This window comes from Meriones unguiculatus, chromosome 8, assembly GCF_030254825.1.
Source record: "Meriones unguiculatus strain TT.TT164.6M chromosome 8, Bangor_MerUng_6.1, whole genome shotgun sequence".
NCBI classification, from domain to species: domain Eukaryota; kingdom Metazoa; phylum Chordata; class Mammalia; order Rodentia; family Muridae; genus Meriones; species Meriones unguiculatus.
The window spans coordinates 32895394-32914089 of NC_083356.1; positions in this window are offsets into that span (position 1 = coordinate 32895394).

Below are 18696 nucleotides of genomic sequence, written 5' to 3' on the forward strand. Positions count from 1 at the left end.
AAGTTAGCTGGGAGAAGAGTTTGGGCCAGAACAGCTGAGTTGAACCAGCCAGCCCAGAGCTCAGTAAGAACAAGAAAGATTCTAGGCCTCGGATAGATTGTTTGGAGGATAGAAGTTTCCAGGACTAGGTCTAGGTTAGCAGACAGAGGCAATAAGCCTCCAAGACAACAATTGAAACAGGCAAATAAAAGTTGCTTTTACAAGAACTTAAAACAAATATATTACCTTAAAAAGAACTGAGTTTAAGGTACTGGAGAGACGGCTCAGCAGTTAAGAGCACTGGCTGCTCTTCAATTGAACCCTGGTTCAATTTCCAGCACCCACATGACAGCTCACAACTGTCTGTAACTCCTGATCCATGGGATCCAAAACCCTCCCTCAGACACATATGCAGTCGAAACACCAGTGTACATAATATAAAAATAATTATTAAAAAATAGAAAAAAAATTGAAAAGAACTGAGTTTTTGTTGTTTCTCTCCACCCCTTCTTTGCCATCTCCACTCCCTCCACTCTTGTGACCTCCTCAAATCCTCAGTGGCTTTTTTTTTCAGCTTTCATAACACACGACCTTTTGTTCCATCTCCCTTTATGAATACCTCCAGTTTGCTTCTCATGATCTCCTGTCTGTTTGCATGGTCTTACTACCCTTTATTCACAGACAGGCATGTTCATGAATCATCACAATTAATATTGTAGAAATTTTTGATATACCAAAACAATCTACAATTGCAACGCAAGCCCCATTAAAATTCTTTTTCCCCATTAAAATCCTAATGTCACTTTTCACAGAATTGAAAACAAGTCCTGAAATTCATATGGATGCACAAAAGACCCTGGATGGCCAAGGCAAACCCCAGAAGTAGGAACAATGCCAGAAGTGTCAGCAGACTGCTCTCAGTGCTCTTTACAGAGTCACAGGCATGGCACAAAACCAGACAATCACAGAATTAGGAGAGAATGGAAGATACAAAAACAAACATGCAAATACAAGCAGAGCAGAGTAGAAGAAACAGCTGCTTTTGAGAAAGATGCTAAAAAATGCATCAGAGAAAAAGCATTATCTGCAACAATTAGTCTGGAAAACTGGAAATTCATGTATGGGAGAATGAAAACATGTCCTTATTTTTTGATTCAAAATAAAACAAAGATCTTTAATATAAGACCTGAAACTATGGAATGGCTAGAGTTAAACATAGGAAAAATGCTTCACGATCTAGGCATAAGCAAGGACCCTGATAGTTTAGAAAATAAAGCAAAGAATTGATGAATGAAATTGTGTGAAACTAAAATGCTTCTGCACAGCCATCGATCAGACAGCTTACTGAATGTTAGTTCTGTGTTTATCTGACTACTGTCTAGAGCACATGAAAGACTAAAAAGGCAAGAATCCCAGCAATCTGATAAATGGACTAATGACATAAATGGGCAGCTCTTTAAAAAATGAGGAATAGATGTCCATGGACATATGAAAAGATGCTGAAAATCCTTTAGTGACATTAAAACAGGAACAAGATTCCATCTCACCTCAGTCCAAATACTACAATTAAAAAAACTAATGCTGTCAAAGTGGTGAGAAAAAAAAATCTTGTGTATCACTGATTGGAATGTAGACTGGTTCATCCATAGTAGAAGATTGTGTGGAGGTTCTTTTGCGAAATCAAAAATAAAATCTACCATGTGAGTGAGCTATATCACTCTTGCTACATTCTTGATGGGTTCTAAATCAACACCCCACAGAGATAGTTGCACATTTGTTTATTGCAGCCCTATTCACAATAGGCAAGTTGTGGAATCATTCTAAGTATCTGTTAACAGATGAATGGATAAAGATGGTTAAGAGTATAGTCACGATGGACTTTTTCCATTTTTTTCCTTTAATGAAAATAGATTCTGTTCTCATACAATATATCCTCATTATAGTTTGCCCTCCCTCCACTCCTCCCAGTTCCTCCATACCTCTCCTTCCCTACAGATCCACTCCATTTCTGTCTTTCATTAGAAAAGAACAAGCTCCTCAGAGATAACAAGCAAACATAAAAAAATATATGATATAGTGAGCTGAATCAAAAACTGCCATATTGAAGTTGGACACAGTAACCCAACAGAAGAAAAAAAGTCCCAAGGGCAGGTACAACAGTCAGAGACCCACTAGTTCTCACAATCACAAGTCCCATAAATATAGTAAGGTAATAGCTATAATATACACACAGAGGACCTGGTGCAGACCCATCTCAGCCCTGTGCTTGCTACTTCAGTCTCTGTAAGTTCATATGCACCTTATTTAGTTGATTCTGAGGGCCTTTTTTTTCTCCCGGTGTCCTCCATCCCTGCTTGCTCTTGCAATCTTCCCACCTCTTGTTCTACAGGGTTCCCTGAGTTCTGAGGGTAAGGATTTTATGGAGACCTCCCATTTAGACTTTCTCCATGTAATGCCTAGCTGTGGGTCTCTGCATCTGTTCCGATCTGCTGCCAGAGGAAGCCTTTCTGATGATGACTATATAAGGCACTGATCTATGACTATAGCAGAATAGTGTGATAGAATTTTATTCAGCCATGAAATAAAACAAAATTACATCATTTGCAAATAAATGGATGCCAGTGGGAGAGCATCATATTAAGCTAAATATGCAAGACTTAGAAAGACAAATATCATGTTTTAGCTTATTTTTCATTCCTACATTTTATATAGGTATATAAAATCATTTGAACAGGTGACATGAAGGAAGAATTGAGACCATCTGAGGGAGTGGATGAAAATAATGGAATCAAGAAAAGAGGAGTGGGAAGAAAATTAAGGGTGAGTGTGAATATGGCAAAAGGGTATCATATGAAACCCATCACTATACACAATGAAGGCATTCTAATTTTAAAAGAAAATGATTAAATGTCTTTTTGAAAGAGTCATTTAAAATTTTTTATTATGTATACATGTATGTTCATATGGACATGAGTACAGGTACACACTGAAGTCAGAAGACATTGTTGGATTGGCTGGAACTGGAGTTACAAGTAATTATGAGACACCCCTCTCCCTGAGGTGGATGCTGGGAAGTGAATTCGGGTGTTCTTCAAGAGTTGTATGCATTTGGTAAGATGGCCATTTTTACTATGTTAATCCTGCCAAGCCATGAGCATAGGAGATCTTTCCATCTTCTCATATCTTCTTCTAATTCTTTCTTCAGAGACTTGAAATTTTTTTCATACAAGTCTTTGACTTGCTTGGTTAGGGTTACACCAAGGTACTTTATGTCATTTGTGGCTATTGTGAAGGGTGTTGTTTCCCTAATTTCTTTCTCAGCCCTTTTGTCTTTTGTATATAGAAGGGCTACTGATTTTTTTGAGTTAATTTTGTATCCGGCCACTTTGCTGAAGGTGTTTATCAGCTGTAGGAGTTCCTTGATAGAGTTTTTGGGGTCACTCATGTATACTATCATATCATCTGCGAATAGTGATAATTTGACTTCTTCCTTTCCAATCTGTATCCCCCTGATCTTCTTCAACTGTCTTATTGCTCTATCAAAGACTTCCAGCACTATGTTGAAGAGATATGGAGAGAGTGGGCAGCCTTGTCTTGTCCCTGATTTTAGTGGGATTGCTTTAAGTTTCTCTCCGTTTAGTTTGATGTTGGCTATAGTCTTGCTGTATATTGCCTTTACTATGTTGAGATAGGTGCCTTGTATCCCTGATCTCTCCAATACTTTAAACATGAATGGATGTTGGATTTTGTCAAATGCTTTTTCAGCATCTAGGGAGATTATCATGTGTTTTTTTTCTTTCAGTTTGTTAATATGGTGGATCACATTGATGGATTTCCATATATTGAACCACCCCTGCATACCTGGGATGAAGCCTACTTGGTCATAGTGGATAATATCTTTGATGTGTTCTTGGATTCGGTTTGCAAGTATTTTGTTAAGTATTTTTGCATCAGTGTTCATAAGGGAGATTGGCCGGAAATTCTCTTTCTTTGTTGAGTCTTTGTGAGGTTTAGGTACCAAGGTGACTGTGGCTTCATAGAATGAGTTCGGTAATGTTCCTTCTGTTTCTATTTTGTGGAATAGTTTTAAGAGAATTGGTGTTAGCTCTTCTTTGAAGGTCTGGTAGAATTCTGCGCTGAAGCCATCTGGTCCTGGGCTTTTTTTGGATGGGAGACTTTCGATGACCACTTCTATTTCTTTGGGGGATAGAGGACTATTTAGTTGATTTACGTGGTCCTGATTCAGCTTTGGTAAGTCAAATCAATCAAGAAAATTGTCCATTTCATTTAGATTTTCAAATTTTGTGGCATTTGGACTTTTGAAGTAAGTCCTAATGATTGTTTGGATTTCCTCAGTGTCTGTAGTTATGTCCCCCTTTTCATTTCTGATTTTGTTGATTTGGGTGGTGTCTCTCTGCCTTTTAGTTAGCTTAGCTAAGGGTTTGTTGATCTTGTTGATTTTCTCAAAGAACCAGCTCTTGGTTTCATTGATTCTTTGATTTGTTTTATTTGTTTCCAATTGATTGATTTCAGCCCTGAGTTTGATTATTTCCAGCCATCTACTCCTTTTTAGTGTGTCTGCTTCTTCTTTTTCTAGGGTTTTTAAGTGAGCCATTAAGTTGCTTAAATGAGCGGTCTCGAATTTCTTCTTGAAGTCACTTAGTGCTATGAACTTTCCTCTTAGCCCTGCTTTCATTGTGTCCCAAAAGTTTGGGTATGTTGTGTCTTCATTTTCATTGATTTCTAGAAAAACTTTAATTTCTTTCTTTATTTCTTCCCTGACCCAGCTGTCATTTAGTAACAAGTTGTTCAGTTTCCATGTGTGTGGGGGCTTTTTGCTATTTCTGTTATTGTTGAGGTCCAGCTTTATTCCATGGTGATCAGACAAGATACAAGGGATTATTTCAATCTTCTCGTATCTGTTGAGGCTTGCTTTGTGACCCACTATATGGTCCATTTTGGAGAAGGTTCCATGAGGTGCTGAGAAGAAGGTAAATTCTTTTGTGTTTGGGTGTAAAGTTCTGTAAATGTCTGTTACGTCCATTTGATTCATGACCTCTGTCAGAGACATTGTTTCTTTGTTTAATTTCTGTTTTGTTGACCTGTCCTTTGTTGAGAGTGGGGTGTTGAAGTCTCCCACTATTAATGTGTGTGGATCTATATGTGCTTTAAATTTTATCAATGTTTCTTTAACAAATGTGGGTGCTCTTGTATTTGGGGCATAGATGTTCAGGATTGTGATGTCTTCCTGGTGGAATTTTCCTTTGATGAGTATGAAGTGTCCTTCCCCATCTCTTTTGATTAATTTTGGTTGAAAGTCTATTTTATCAGATATTAGAATGGCTACTCCTGCTTGCTTCTTGGGTCTGTTTGCTTGGAAAGTCGTCTTCCAACCCTTTAGCCTCAGGTAATGTCTATCTTTGTGCAGTAGGTGTGTTTCTTGTATGCAACAGATTGCTGGGTTTTGTTTACATATCCATTCTGATAATCTGTGTCTTTTTATTGGAGAGTTGAGTCCATTGATGTTGAGAGAGATTAATGACCAGTGGCTGTTAGATCCCTTGATTTTGATGTTGGCTGTGGTCATCAGGTTGTGTGCTTGGTTGCTTTTTGTTTTACTGTAGTAAGGTTAATTATTTCCTGTGTTTTCTTGATAGAAGCTAATTTTTTGGGGGTTGTATTTTCCTTTACCAAAAGCAATCTACAGATTTAATGCAATTCCCATCAAATTGCCAACATAATTCTTTACAGACCTGGAAAGAAAAATTCTCAACTTCGTATGGAATAACAAGAAACCCAGAATTGCTAAAACAATCCTCTACAAGATCTTCTGGAGGAATCTCCATCCCTGATCTCAAGCTGTACTACAGAGCAACAGTTATAAAAACTGCCTGGTACTGGCATAGAAACAGAATGGTGGATCAATGGAACCGAACAGAAGACCCAGAAATAAACCCACACATTTATGGACACCTAATTTTTGACAAAGATGCCAAAACCATACAATGGAAAAAAGATAGCATCTTCAACAAATGGTGCTGGTCCAACTGGATGTCTACATGTAGAAAAATGAAAATAGATTCATAAGTATCACCCTGCACAAAACTGAAGTCCAAGTGGATCAAAGACCTCAACATAAAACCAGACACATTAAATCGGCTAGAAAAAAAGGTGGGGAATACGCTAGAACTCATTGGTACAGGAGAGAACTTCCTGAACAGAACACCAACAGCACAGGCTCTAAGAGCAACAATCAATAAATGGGACCTCATGAAACTGAAGAGCTTCTGTAAAGCAAAGGATACTGTCATCAAAACAAAGCGACTGCCTACAGATTGGGAAAGAATCTTCACCAACCCTTTATCTGACAGAGGACTCATATCCAATATACATAAAGAACTAAAGAAGCTGAAAAGCAACAAACCAAGTAATCCACTTAAAAAATGGGGAACAGAGCTAAACAGAGAACTCTCTGTAGAGGAATATCGAATGGCAGAGAAGCATTTAAAGAAATGCTCAACCTTATTAGCCATTAGGGAAATGCAAATCAAAACAACCCTGAGATTTCACCTTACACCCATGAGAATGGCCAAGATCAAAAACTCAAATGACAACACATGCTGGAGAGATTGTGGAGAAAGGGGAACCCTTCTCCACTGCTGGTGGGAATTTAAACTTGTACAACCACTCTGGAAATCAGTCTGGAGCTTTCTCAGACAACTAGGAATAGTGCTTCCTCAAGATCCAGCCATATTGCTTCTAGGCATATATCCAAAAGAGGCTCAAGTACACAAAAAGGACATTTGCTCAACCATGTTTGTAGCAGCTTTATTTGTAATAGCCAGAAGATGGAAACAGCCCAGATGCCCCTCACTTGAAGAATGGATGCAGAAATTGTGGTACATCTATACAATGGAATATTACTCAACAATGAAAAATAAGGAAATCATGAAATTTGCAGGTAAATGGTGGGACCTGGAAAGGATCATCCTGAGTGAGTTGTCCCAGAAGCAAAAAGACACACATGGTATATACTCACTCATATAAACATACAACATAGGATAAACCCACTAAAATCGGTACAGCTAAACAAACTAAGCAAAAGAGAGGACCCTAACTAAAACGCTCAATCCCCATCCTGAAAGGCAAAGAGGATGGACATCAGAAGAAGAAGGAAACAAGAAACAAACCAGGAACCTGTTACAGAGGGCCTCTGAAAGCCAGAAGAAGAAAACAGGAAACAAACTAGGAGCCTACCACAGAGGGCCTCTGAAAGCCTCTGCCCTGCATACTATCAAAGCAGATGCTGAGCCTGATGGCCAACTGACTGACGGGCAGAGTGAATGGAATTTTATGTAAGAAGTGGGAAATAGCAAGAGCTGGAGAGAACAGGAACTCCACAAGGAGAGCAACAGAACAAGAAAATTTGATTACAGGGAACTTCCCAGAGACTCATACTCCAACCAAGGACTATTCATGGAGATAACCTAGAACCCCTGGACAGATGTAGCCCATGGCAGTTTAGTGTCCAAGTGGGTTACATAGTGATGGGAAGAGGGACTGCCTCTGACATAAACTGATTGGCCTGCTCTTTGATCACCTCCCCCTGAGGGGGGAGCAGCCTTACCAGGCCACAGAAGAATACAATGCAGCCATTCCTGATGTGATCTGATAGACCACATCAGAAGATCAGAAGGAAGGAGAGGAGAACCTCCCGTATCAGTGGACTTGGGGAGGAGCATGCATGCAGAAAGGGGAGGAAGGGTGGGATTGGGAGGGGAGGAGGGAGGGGCTTATGGGGGGATACAAAATGAACAAAGTGTAATTAATAATAATAATAAAAAAAGAATTAAGAAAAAAAGTTGTATGCACTCTCAACTACTGGGCCATCTCTCCTTCCCCTGTAACTGTCTTGAAAGGTAAATTACTAAGGCAGCCTGGATCTTTATTTTTAACTTTTTTAATCCATAGCATCTTTGATTCTCAAATGTTAGCTGTCTTTGTCTCCATAAGGCTCATTTTAATTTCTGCAGTGAAGAGAGCATCCCAAATTTAGCATCATTTCCATTCTCACTCTCCAGTGCTTTGTGTTTGGTTTCTCTGCTCCTCTTTTTGGAATGCTCAGAACTCTGTGATACTTTTGTAAGAGCAGGTATTGGAGAAGGACTCACTCCAAAAGTTGGGTTCCTGCTCCCAAGGTGGCTCTGAAGTTCATTCAAAGCAGTCATTTTTACAATCTAGCCATTTCTTCTTTATGTTCTCAGCAAGAGTTTTGGAATGCTGCTATCTAGCTCTTTATAACCAGAGGTAGAATTGGTTTGTTTGTTTGTTTGTTTGTTTGTTTGTTTGAATTTCACTTCTTGAATTGGACTCATAATTCACTTAACTCTCAAATTGTTTGTTCTCATAAATAAATATTTCCTTCTAAATATCATATTAACCTAACTCTTAGTTTTGATTTAGTATTTTCATAGTTCATTTCAAAATAGTCAACAATTGTTACTGTGATACTTTTCCTAATTATGAGTTGTTAACAGAGAGCATTAATAAGATTTAAATACAATTTTGATAATTTCTTTTAAAAGATATTTATTCCTTACTGATTGAAGTAAAATTGCCTCCAGAGTGCAATAACCAACAATAAAGGTCTTTTGGAAAGCTGTATGGAATGAAAACCTACTACTGTAGAAGCTTCCTAAATTATATATTCCTAAAAATAAAATAAACATGAAAAGATTTAAGGAGTTGTCTTATAAAGGGGTGACATTGTCCTGACTTGGTATCTTCTGCCATCAAGTAAAACAAATATCAAGTGCCAGGAATGAGCTATGTCTTGTTGAGTTGTTGATCAAAAAAGCCCTGTAGATACCCTCTAACATCACAGGCTATGGCCAAGGGTATTGCTTACTCTGCACAAGCTGATGGGAAGGCCCAATTGCCGAAGACACTGCTTTCTGATAGCACTTTCTTATGTCATTAAATTTAGAGGAATCGAACTAGTGCCCAGCTAAAAGCTTCACCCTAGCATTTAAGGTGCTAGAAGACATTCTGAAGCTACTGAAGAGAAATATAATCATCAGTCTCACCCAGCCAAAAATGCTTCAGCACAAAGCAGTGACTTGCCTGTGAGATAGGCCCATAGTGCAGAGCATTGCTCAACCCTCATCAAAGAAGCTTCTTCTTAGAATAGATGGTAATTAACAAAGAGACTTACAGCTGGAGAATGTGTAGAAAGTGAGAGACTTAGGAGCACTCAGCCCTAAATGGAATGTCATTATCATCGCCCCTCCCCTAAGGCTCAGGGATCTACATGGAAGAGGAGCTGAAAAGACTTTAATAGACAGAGGTAGTGTATGACTACAAGGAAAAAGTTCCTTGCAGACACAACAGGTGATAAGCAGAGACCATGACAGCATGCCAAGACCCTCACGAGTTTAAACAATTAGTGTGGAATACAGAGGTAGGGCCATTAGATGTGATATTGCAAAGAGTGAAAACTCCGACTCTCAGTTTAAATAACAAAAGCTCTCTGACAGCTCATGCCTCTGTTAGCCCCAAGGGCACTAGACTAACACATGGTATAGACATATGTGCACATGAAATATCCAGACATATAAAATAAAAATAAATAAATCTTTTTGAAATGTGGCAAAGCCTGAGTCTTCTATCTTCTGTCTAGCTTTTATTCAAATAAGTCATGTAACACTAATTGTTTTGATATGCATTGTCATACATATGATTTTTGTTCTAGTTGTCTGAATATACAGGGCAAAAAAAGGCACTGTTCCATAACACACACACACACACACACACACACACACACACACACACACACACACTGCTTCTTTCCTTTCAAGACTTTTCCTTTCTGCTCTAGGCTCAAGTGGATTAACTACTTCTGAGCATTAGAGACTTAGATGAATCCTCATAGAGAATCTCATTGCAGATGTTTGGAAACCACACTGATTAGAATGCTTACTGCTCCAACACTGGGGCACGTTTAGAGGTGAGAAAGAAAAAAAAATGTTTCTTCTTTAAGCTGAGGATTTCCCAGAAGGTAATAGGAGAAGAGTATAAATCAAGGTTAAAAATGAATACATTATCTGTTTGATGTTTACCCATTGGCAGGTCTTATATGTTAAGAAGAAAGTAATATCTTTGAAGAGGTTCGCGTTTAAAATCAGTTATGAACAAAATCCGGTGGCACTGGGCATTTGTATTAGATAAGCACCCCAAAACCCAAATCTCAAAGTCAAAGGTTTAATATTTCCATTACTTTTCTGCTAATAGTAAACAAAACTACAACAACAGCAATGCAACTGCCAGACTGAGTCGGTTCTGAGCAGCAGTAGCTGCTTGTTGACCTGACATCTTAGCTGAGTCCCGAAAACTCTTGTGGGTGCCTTCTCTCTCTCTCTCTCTCTCTCTCTCTCTCTCTCTCTCTCTCTCTCTCTCTCTCTTTCCTTTGATTTTTAAATTTTCAGTTTATTTACTATACATCTCAAGGGTGCACCCTCCCTCCTCTCCTCCAGGTCCTCCCTTTCCTTCCTTCCTCCTTTCGCCACAAAAGGGGAGCCCCTTTGCCCCATATCAATCCTCCCCAGCACATGAAGTCACATCAGGACTGACTATATCCTCATCTCCTGAGGTCAGGCAAGGGAGTATGGCCAGGAGGAAGTGATCCAAAAGCTGGCAATAGAATCCATGTTAGAAACAGCAGCCCCCTTCACTTGCCAGGTGACCCACATGAAGACCAAGCTGCCCATTGGCCACCTATGTGCAGGAGGCATAGGTCCAGGCCATGCATGTTCCTTAGTTGATGCGTCAGTCTTTTTAATTCCCCACGGGTCTGGGTTAGTTGTCTTTGTTGTTCTTCTTGAGGGGATCCTGTCCCCTCCAGGTCCTTCCATCATTTGCCCGACACTTCCACAGGATCCCCAGAGTTCCTACCCGTGCTTGGCTGCAAGCACCAGCATTTGTCTCAATCTGCTGTTAGCTGGGGTCTCTCAGAGGACAGTCAAGTTTGGCTCCTGTCTGCAATCACAGCAGGGCATAATTAATTGTCTCCAGGGCTGGCTCTCTACATGGGGTGGGTGCCAGGCTGAGCCAATTATTGGTTGGACATTTCCTCAATCTTTGTTCCTTCTTTATCCCTGCACTTCTTGTAGGCAGGGTAATTTTTGGATCAGAGGTTTTGTTGGTGGGTTGTTGTTCCCCTCCTTACACTTGTCCTGCCTGCCTAAGAGATGGTCACTTCAGTCTTCATGTGTGTCCCCCTACCCCCATTAGGAGTCTCAGCTAGAGTCTCACCCATATCCCACCCCAGGAGCCTACCCTGTCCCAGGCCTCCAACTTGACAAAGAGATGTCTTCCTCAGTTTCCCTTCTTGTTCCCAGCCCTCTCACCTCCTACCCACATTCTCCCCACAACTGATCCTGACCCATGTTTCCCTCCCCATTTCATCTTATGTCCATTCCCACTTTTTATCTACTTCTGCTGTTTATTCTGTTTCCTCTTCTGAGTGACAAATGGGATCTCATGAAACTGAGAAGCTTCTGTAAGTCAAAGGACACTATCAATAGAACAAAATGACAACCTACAGATTGCAAAAATATCTTCACCAACCCTACATCAGACAAAGGCTAATATCCAAAACATACAAAGAACTTAAGAAATTAAACACCAACAAATCAAATAATCTAATTTAAAAATGGGGTACAAAGCTAAACCGAGAATTCACAACAAAAGAATCTTAAATGGCTGAGAAGCACTTAAAGAAATGCTCAAAGTCCTTAGTCATCAGAGAAATGCAAATTAAAACGACACTAAGATTCCATCTCACACCAGTCAGAATGGCTAAGGTAAGAACTGGAAAATAGTAAGAGCTGGAGAGGACAGGGTCTCCACAAGGAGAGCAACAGAACAAGAAAATTTGAACACAGGGAACTTCCCAGAGACTCATACTCCAACCAAGGACTATTCATGGAGATAACCCAGAACCCCTGCACAGATGTAGCCCAGGGCATTTCAGAGTACAATTGGGTTACATAGTAATGTGAAGAGGGACTGCCTCTGACATAATCTGATTGGCCTGCTCTTTGATCACCTCCCTCTGGGGGGGAGCAGCCTTACCAGGCCATAGTAGAGGACAATGCAGCCACTTTTGATGTGAACTGACAGACTAAGATCAGAAAGGAGAGGAGAACCTCCCCTATTAGTGGACTTGGGGAGTGGCATGCAAGCAGAGGGAGGAGGGAGGGTGGGATTGGGAGAGGAGGAGGGAGGGGCTTATGGGGGGATGCAGAATGAATAAAGTGTAATTGAAAAAGTGCAAATCGCTCAACTTGGCTGTCAATGAAAATATGCTGGACTTTGAGTCACTAGCATATAACATGAGAATTTTTCCTGTGCTGCAAATCTGTCTAAACAATTGTCGAGCTATAAAAAAAGGGAAAAAAATAATTTAAGAACCTTAAATGACTTTCAAAAGTGGAGGAAAACATGGAGTTAGTCAATTGGCATGGAGCACGTCTCGCCCCTGGGGGCAATGGTCTCCTGAATCTACTCAGACCTCGGACACCACCACTGCTAGTTATAGAACTGACGCAGGATGTTCCAACGAGGGGGTTAAGGCTTCTCATAATATTTCCTATAAGCCCACACCTGTTTGTTTATATCCCCCATTTTTATTCATTATTAGCCAGATAGAGCCAAGTAATTGTGGTAATGATACTTGCTTTTTTGCCCAATGCTGGAATGCTAGTAAATTTAGGTATGCCCTGGTTACTCGCATGCCTCACTGCGTGCCTGTGCCCGTTGATGCCCCTCACGCTATGACTCTCTTCAGACAGAAAAGGGATCTTAGAACTACAGCCACCATTGTTACTACCATCTCATTGGCGGCTGTTGGAGCTACCACCGGGGCATTAGACATGAGTCATACTGGGCAGACTGCTCAGACCCTGAACAATCATTTAGCCAATGTAGCTCATGCCTTAGTTGTACATAAAGGAATTAATGCTCAACTAAAAGGAAGCTTGATGGTGTTCAATCAGAGGATTGACCTCTTGCAGGAGCAAATTGATACCCTATGGCAAATCGCTCAACTTGGCTGTCAATGAAAATATGCTGGACTTTGAGTCACTAGCATATAACATGAGAATTTTTCCTGTGCTGCAAATCTGTCTAAACAATTGTCGAGCTATATTTTAGGTAATTGGACTGGAGAATTCGATACTACGATGGAGCAGCTGAGAGTGGCCATTGTCACAGTAAATTCTACCAGAGTGGACGCAGGACTAGCCACAGGATTATCATCATGGATTGCTGCAGCCATGAATCATCTGAAGGAATGGGCGGGCATGGGAGCGTTAGCAGGCCTTCTGGTGTTGGTCTCCTTGGTTTGCCTGTGGTATATATGCAAGATTAGAGTCTCACAACAGTGTGATGCAGCCATGATCATTCAGGCCTTTACAGCCATTGAAGCAGGACATTCTCCCCAAGCATGGTTGGATACCATAAAAAGCTAAAATGTTACGCTCAGGATGCGAGGCTAAGCACTGCACTCAGGGTCAGCCGCTTTGGACCCAGAGAAGAGCATGTCTGGTTGCATGCAGGTTGATGCCCCAGGTCCCGCCTCTGAGAAAAAGGTAAAAGACGGGTCTGATGCTCTTTGGGTGGATGACACCTAAATGAACATCGGTACAAAGTCCCAATTTATTTCTAATATCAGAGATCAGACCTCTACTCTTGCCTGATGCGTCTAAAAAAAAGGGGGAACTGTAGAGAGCTGCGTAATGCCGCGCCTTAAAGATGGAGCTGGTTTCTGCCTTCCACCTTCCCGATGGTGAGTGCTCTCTGTCACAAACAATTCCACATTTGGCTAAGGCTGAGGATCTGGCTTGCTTCCATGTATGTGGACCTATCTGCATTGCCCACGTGGCACGCCTGGGTTGGCTACCCAGAGGCTATTTAAGCTGTGGGCTGGCTTTCCCCAGGGTCCGAGGATTGTTCAAGGTTCCTGAATAAACTGCATTGAAAAAATAAAAAAATAAAAAAGAAAACCTGAAATGACAACACATACTGGAGAGCATGTGGAGAAGAGCGAACACTCCTCCTTTGCTGGTGGGAGTGCAAACTTGTACAACCTCTCTGGAAATCAATTTGGTGCTTTTTCAGAAAATTGGGAATAGTACTACGTCAAGATTAAGCTATACCACTCCTGGGCATATACCCAAATGATGCCCACCATTCAACAAGGACATTTGCTCAACTATGTTCATAGCGGCTTTATTTGTAATAGTCAGAAACTGTAAACAATTTAGATGTTCCTCAAACAAAGAATGGATACAGAAATTGTGGTACACAATTGTGATATACATACAATGGAATACTACCCGGCTATTAAAAACAAAGAAATAATGAAATTTTCAGGCAAATGTATGGAACTAGAAAAGATCATCCTGAGTGAGGTAACCCAGACCCAAAAAGACGGACATGATATACACTCACTCACAGCAGATATTAGACTATAGTGCAGGATAATCATACTACAATCCACAGACCCAAAGAAGCTAAGTAACAAGGAGGGCCCAAGGGAGCGTTCCAGAATGTCACCTTCTCCTTTCTAAAACAAGAGAGAACTCAGAAGAATCCTTGCTTAACTGACCCATTCTTTTATTCCATTTTGGGTCCCTTGCTTCCCAAGGCAATTTCACTCGGTCTGCTACCGCTAGTATTGCCCCCTTCTGATCAATATTTCACATTGCTTCTTAAGTTGGAATACCTTTAAAAATTTTAGGTCTTGGACAATAGAAGAGGTCTTAAACTACTGTCTCTGCTGAAGTCAACCATCGTGCATATTGTATTACCTTTAAATAGAGTTTTACTTTAGTTTCAATTGCAGACAATTAAAGCCTTATGGAATCCCACTATGTGCTGTGACCTTTAACAGACTTCCTATAAGTTAAGCTGAGGGCAAGTGATTCATCCCAACTAATGGGTACCCAAGCCAATGCTCTTAAGAGCCAAAGATTGCCTCTGATCCAGGTTTAATGTCCCTTATAGTCATGAGTCCTTCTTGACATAAGTACATGAAAGTGGGCTATTCTACACACATTGGGCTATCCCTGAGTGGGACACAAGCCTGTATTATATTTCATCATTAACACTAGAGTTTCTTTGTTGTCATAACATATCATGACCTAACTCGTAAAACCTCCAATGTTCTCAGGTTAAGAGGTTTCATATCAAATGTTTGATTGTGCTCTTTATTTGAGGAGTTCCTGAATATCAGGTGCTGTTTGGCCAATCAGATGACCACCCTGTGCTGTGGCCAATTCCCGTGTGAAGTAGGTACAAGAAGACTCCTTAGCACTCTTGTTTCCTTTCCTCCTCCCTAGTTCTGTCCATTTGCCTCATTGTTTTGTGGCTTCTGGTCATATGGGAGGTAATATAAATCTCTTGAAAACACTGTATGAAACTGTTTTTATTTCTCCCCAAAGCCTTAAAACTCACCACCAACTACAGCAACATCACCCAACCAGAGCTTTCACAACAATGTCCCTATATTGCAGACTATGCTCACTTGGATCTCTCTCTCTAGGGCCTTTGCTGCCACCTTGTTTTTGGTAGAGGCTTCATTTATCAGTGTCTTCCTACTGCTTCACTTCTTGGTAAATCTCTTTCACATTCTTCTTGCTTTTCTCCCCAACAGAAAAACAAAACAAAACAAAACAAAACTCCATTGTTGTACCCAAACCTTTCTTCTGTATTATTCTAACTCTCAGGCTTGCACAGGCACATCAACAATTTGTCCTCATGAGTTTGGTGCTGAGTTGTGGGATTTGCATTTCTGACTTCAAAGTCATATATGCACATGATAAGGATTTGGTGGTGCGTAGATATTTGAGGTGGAATGGATAACTTCCACTTCATCTCGCCATTTGGAAACAGCCTCTATTCATACAACTTTTGATTTAATTCTGATGATGGCCACCACTGGTCTAGGTCAGGCTTGAAACTGCATTTCTTGATTTATTTTTTCCCTCTCTTTTCACTATATCCTTTCCCAGCTTTTGACAGCACTATTGTTATAGTTTAAGTTCTGTCAGCTGCTAGAACTCTAATAATAAGCTTACAGTCACTATTCCTTTTGATGGTGTTTATTAAATGTATCTTCCCTTTCCTTCATGTCTTCCTCTACACCTCCAGGGCTTCACTCATCAGGGGACATCTTATGCTGCTAAAATGTTCACATTTATATTATATTCCTCATCTTAGTATACTTTCTATGATTTATTTATTCAATCTCAATTTCTTTGTGACGATTCAAACAAGTCTTATTTCAAACAGTCTTATTTCCTGACTCCTAACTTATGCTTTTCTTCCAGCTCTTTGATGTCTGACCTGTCCTATAAAACCAAAAGCAGCCTCTCCTTGTGTTTGGAAGGCTTCTTATGCAATTCTGCTTCTCCTTTCTTTCAAGCTTCCTTTCTCTACTATTTCCTAAATCATCGTGAATGAAGAGTAGCTGAAAGCTGACTCGAGGACTGTCGCAGCTCTCTGTGTATAAAAAGAAATATAGTCTTGCAAGTTAAGTAAATCAAGTGGTAACATTTTTCTTTGTTGACACAGATTAAACTTAATGAGCTGAATTAGTAAATCCAGAAATGGACCTGTCTTGGAGCCAAGACTATCATTTTTTTTTTTTTTTTGCAACAATGGGATGTTTTAAAAGCATTATTCTTTAGACCTTATAAGCAGAAGTCCCAAGCTTACTGGAAAACTGTCAATGCACAGGAGGGACAGAAAGACAAAACCACCTTGATTTTTTAAATAGATTAGAAAAACACAGAAAGTTTGAACACTTGGATTCCATTCAGATTTATCATTGATGCCTGGACAACCTCAATTAGCCCAGTCTCTCTAAATTTTTCTAGTAAGCTAAGAAATTTGGGCAAAATCTGTTTTTTTTTAATTTTTATTGTTTTTATATTAATCACAGGTTATTTACTTTGCATCCCAGCCATAGCCCTCTGCCTCATTCCCTCCCAATCCCACCCTCCCTTCCTTAACTCCTCCCTGCCCCTTTCCAAGTCCACTGATAGGGGAGGTCCTCCTCCCCTTCCATCTGACCCTAGTTTATCAGGTATCTTCAGGACTGGCAGCCAAGTCCTCCTCTGGGGCCTAGCAAGACTGTCCCTCCCTCGGGTGGGAGAAGGGGAAAGGAGCCAGTCATTGAGATCATGTCAGAAATAGTTCCTGTTCCCCTTACTATGGAACCCATTTGTTTACTAAGCTACCATGGGCTACATCTGAGCAGGGGTTCTAGGTTATATCCATACATGTGGTTGGAGAAACAGTCTCATAGAGGGCCCCCGTGCCCTGATATATTTTGTCCTTGTGGAGTTCCTGTCCTTTTTAAGTCATACTAACTGCCCCCTCTGTCATATGATTCTCTGTACTCTGCCCAAGGTTTGGTATGAGTTTCCGAATCTGCTTTGATACACTGCTAGGTAGAGTCTTTCAGAGGCCCTCTGCAGTAGGCTTCTGTCCTGTTGCTTGTTTTCTCCTTCTTCCTCTGTACATCCCATTTGTCTTTCTAAGTGAGGAGTGATCATCTTACTCCGGATCCTCTTTCTAGGTTATTGCCATGAATAGTCCTTGGTTGGAGTATGGGTCTCTGGGAAGTTCCCTGTGTTCAAATTTTCTTGTTTTGTTGCTCTCCTTGTGGAGACCTTGTCCTCTCCAGCTCTTACTATTTCCCACTTCTTACATAAAATTCCATTCACTCTGCCCAACAGTTGACCATCAGGCTCAGTATCTGCTTTGATAGTCTGTAGGGCAGAGGCTTTCAGAGGCCCTCTGTGGTAGGCTCCTAGTTTGTTTCCTGTTTTCTTCTTCTGGCTTTCAGAAGCCCTCTGTAGCAGGTTCCTAGGTTTTTTCCTGTTTCCTTCTTCTTCGGATGTCCATCCTCTTTGCCTTTCAGGATGGGGATTGAGCGTTTTAGTTAGGGTCCTCTCTCTTGCTTAGTTTCTTTAGATGCACAGATTTTAGTGGTTTTGTCCTAATAAACATGTGTTGTCTCATGGGAAGGATGAGTGTACAGATGGAGAGAAATTGGGTGTATTTCACCAGGCCTTCCTATTAATAAAAGAATTATTTGGGATAGACAAGCAGCATCCTAATTCATGTGAATACATGCACACAAGACTTGTAGCCCACAGTCTGGGCTCAATACTTACCTGGTTAAGATAATAGAGCTACATAATGCATGACTGAAATTAACTCAATCAATGTTATGGTTATATGGAAGCCTAAACCTAGAAGTTATATGTTCACCACAATTGAATGCAGAATCCTTGAGATGACGATTTTTTTTTTCAGTATCTTCATGGCCACTTACTTGTGGCAACTAGCACCATCATTTCCAGAGTATCAGCTCAAATCAAAGCAAAACAAAACAAAGCAAACAGACATATGTTGACAGCATTCTATGGTTCTAATCTATTATACTATAAGTCTGTATAGAACACATTCATCAAATAAATAACTGGTCTCTACCAGGGGGAGTATGAGAAATAGATGTGAATGACAATTGGCTAAGGGGACATATAAAAACATTGACTACAGTATATGGTGACAGAAAAAAAAGGTAAGGTAGAACTCTGAAAGCAATTGTAGAGAAGTGAATAGTCTGAACAATGACAACTTCAG